Raw genomic sequence first — 3,711 nt, 5'->3', positions numbered from 1 at the left:
CTTTGTGTGTCTCCTTTCATTCATAGTTTGCTTTAGCGTAGGGACTGGCACAAAATAGCTTCTCATTCATTCAACAATGAATGGCTGAATGAATAGAGGAATATATACATGTGCCCAGGCAGGAGTGCAGTGATGTGATCTCTGCTCACTGCAACCTCTGCCTACCGAGTTCAAGAGATTGTCCTGTTTCAGCCTCCCAAGTAACTGTGCGCTACTATGCCCGGCTAATTTTTTTGTATTTTTAGTAGAGACGGGGGTCTTGCCGTGTTGACCAGGCTGGTTTTGAACTCTTAACCTCAGGTGATCCACCCATCTCAGCCTCCCAAAGTGCTGGGATTACAGGGGTGAGCCACCACACCTAGCCAAATAGAGGAATATTGAATGAATGAATAAAGAGGCTTCTGACTATGTCAGAAGACTTGGTTCCTGGTTGTGGCCTTTTTCATGCTCCTTATCCATCCATCCATAAATTGGCAGAGTGGAACAGCCAGGGGTATAAACTGAAAATGTCTGCTGAACCAGGCAGTAAAGGGAAATGTGTGAAATGGCTGGGTGAAAGGCAGTAGGGAGTGGTGGAGACCATGGCACATATATAAATGTTTACATTCACAGCATATTTAAACATTGAGTTGAAATTCTTGCATTTAATGTGGAAAGAGACTTCTCAGAGTGGATATCTTATAATTTGACAACCTCCCCCACATTCTGGTTGACACTTTGCATGTCCTGAGGGGCAGTGTAGTTTAACCGCAGTTAAAAAGCAGATGAGTGCAAAAGACCTTTTCCTGAGATGGAGCTGTTGATAGCATGCATGTGCTCATTGCTTCTAGAGCTAACTACATGTTACCAGGCTCTTAGTAAATGGGCAAGGTCCAGCCTTGGCTGGGGAGATCAGACTTGAGCCCTGGACACACCCATGCTCCCAAAGAAGGAAAATGCTGCAGAGTCGATAAGGGGAGTCACTGTGTGAGCATTAACCAACCAAGGTATGATTCTTGCAGGGTTCCAGAAGGTGGTCTACCATGGGCCGTTTACCCAGAGATGAGCTTGGAGGTGTGATAGGCAGTCTTAGCTTCATTCTACAGATGGGGAACCTGAATCTCTGAGAGGTTATCTGACCTCCCCAATGTCACAAAGCGGGTGTATGACAGAGCCATCATATGAGCCCAGATCTGTTTTTGAAGCACATACTCTATCAATTACACCGGTGCCCCACCCTTTCAGGGAGTATGGACTCCTTTAGTTGCCACGGAGACTGTACACTTCCTCTATTGATACTACTGTAACCTGCAACTGGTCTAGATTCTTCAAGAGTCAATTAGGGCAACGAAAGCATTCCAGTTTTATTATTTTAAAGTCGCTTCCAGATGTTTGGATTTTCTCCCCAAGCTGGAAAAGTGTGATTCTCAAGACTTTCCCTTTAGTCTCAACCTCCCTTTGAGAGGAAAATTCTTCCACTGATGAGAAAATTTATTTAATTTATTTATTTATTTATTTTTATTTCTTATCATTAGTATTTTTTGAGATGGAGTGTTGCTCTGTCACGCAGGCTGGAGTGCAGTGGTGCAATCTCGGCTCACTGCAACCTCCGCCTCCTGGGCTCAAGTGATTGCTGAGAAAGTTAAAAGTGCATGCTGCAAGTGTTGAAGGCAGTCAGTAAGAGTGGGTAGGACATTTTTTGGCACTTTTTTTTTTTTTTTTTTTTTTTGAGACGGAGTTTCGCTCTTGTTACCCAGGCTGGAGTGCAATGGCGCGATCTCGGCTCACCGCAACCTCCGCCTCCTGAGTTCAGGCAATTCTCCTGCCTCAGCCTCCTGAGTAGCTGGGACTACAGGCATGCCCAGCTAATTTTTTGTAGTTTTAGTAGAGACAGGGTTTCACCATGTTGACCAGGATGGTCTTGATCTCATGACCTTGTGATCCACCCACCTCGGCCTCCCAAAGTGCTGGGATTACAGGCTTGAGCCACCGCGCCCGGCTTTTTGGCACTTTTAAGGGAAGCAGCACCTGCTTCCGAGGAGCCATAGACCTCTAGCTCTATGTGAGCATCTCTGTTGGCCTGGCAACCCTTCTCAGGCTTTCCCTCCCTCCTCAGAAGGACAGATGGGACAGGCTGGGGTGGAGCAGGTACAGGGTTCTGTGCTCCTTTTATGTTCTCACCTTTGATCCAGGCTGTTTTGAGTGGTTGGTGTCCCTTAAGGGCCTCTTGGGATCTTGGGGTCACTGCCCATACCGCCCATACAGCCCAAGCCCAGCCTCTTCTCGGCACCATTTCGCTGTGACCAGCTCACAGCTGTAACCCTGCAATCCTGGCCCTCAGAAAATGTGCTCCCTCTTTCCCGCAGGCAAGGCTGTGTCTTCCCTTTATTCGTATGTATCAAATATCTGGTCTTCCTCACCTGCACCCCTCACAGAGGCTGAGGCTTCCAGAACTCATGCTCCCCTTTCCTCTCCATGGTTCTGAAGAGGAGGTGAGCTCAGTGGGGCACTTGGCCTTTGATTCTTCCTTTTGGTTGCCTCTCCAGCACACATGTTTATTTTGTGTGTGGTTTATTTCTTTACCTGTTACGGGGGTTTGGGGTGGAGAAGAATGAAGGAAGAGAAAGACACAGAAATGGCCAGCTCTTGCATTGCTGGTAGGTGATCCACCTTGCCAAAGGAGCTCTTGGTGAGGGTCTGACACAGCACGGAGCAGCCTCTGGAGACGTGTTAGCTCCCCAGCTTATACATCATCTCCAAGGCCTCTCCACTGCTGTTCTGAACGCCTCAACCCCAGCCCTTGGTGCCACACCTGCCACCCCTGCCTCAGCTCCCTTCTGTCTCTTAACGGCCCTTTCTCATGGCATTCTCTCCTGCTTACTGAATCTCTGGGTCTTCATTGCTCTCAGAATAAACCCCAAACACTGAGGGCTTTCCAGGACTTTCCATAGCCCCTGTTGAACCCTCTGCATCCCTTTTGTCCTGATGCTGCTGTCCAGTTGCTGACTTCTCCTCTAACACTCATGTTTCCTAACTGGCCCTTCTGCATCTTTACCTCATTCCAAAACACACACACACACACACACACACACACACACACACACACCCCTCACCACACACTCCCACATGCACACATACAATTACACAGACACCACACACACAAACCACACACTACACAAATGCATCACACATACACTATACACGCCACACGCATCACACACAGCACACACACAACCATACACGACATATCACATTGCTCACACCACACACATGCATCACACACACGACACACATACACCACACACACCACATACCACACATCACACATGCCACACACACACACACAGACCATACATACCACAAACAATATCCACAAAGTACACATTCACCCTACACCACACACATCACACATCACACACACACACCACATGCCCCAGCATACACATGCATCAGGCACACCACACACACACAATCAGATACCACACACACAAACCACACACCACACGAATGCATCACACACACACCACATACCATACACATCACACACACCATACATACAACCACACAGCATGTATCACACACAACACAGCACACAACACATTATACACATACACCACACATCACACATGCCACATGCACACATACCATACATACCACAAACCACACATCCACCATCCACCACACATTCACACCATACATCACACACACTGTATAAACTACACACACACTACA

General features: G+C 47.6%; 1 protein-coding gene across 1 annotated transcript in view; it reads right to left on the bottom strand.

The window, feature by feature from the left end:
• Positions 1-1,993: 1,993 nt before the first annotated feature.
• Positions 1,994-3,711, bottom strand: part of CUNH10orf99 (chromosome unknown C10orf99 homolog) — a 13,061-nt gene continuing 11,343 nt past the window's right edge. The window contains exon 4 of the transcript XR_004263021.1: positions 1,994-2,562. The gene's annotated coding sequence lies outside the window, so the exon portion shown is untranslated. The remainder of the gene's footprint in view (positions 2,563-3,711) is intronic.

Source organism: Sapajus apella, unplaced genomic scaffold (genome assembly GCF_009761245.1).
Source record: "Sapajus apella isolate SASKATOON/1434 unplaced genomic scaffold, GSC_monkey_1.0 scaffold107, whole genome shotgun sequence".
In the NCBI taxonomy this organism is placed as follows: domain Eukaryota; kingdom Metazoa; phylum Chordata; class Mammalia; order Primates; family Cebidae; genus Sapajus; species Sapajus apella.
The sequence above is the reverse complement of the archived record's forward strand: the minus strand, read 5'-3'. Positions and strand labels throughout refer to the sequence as shown.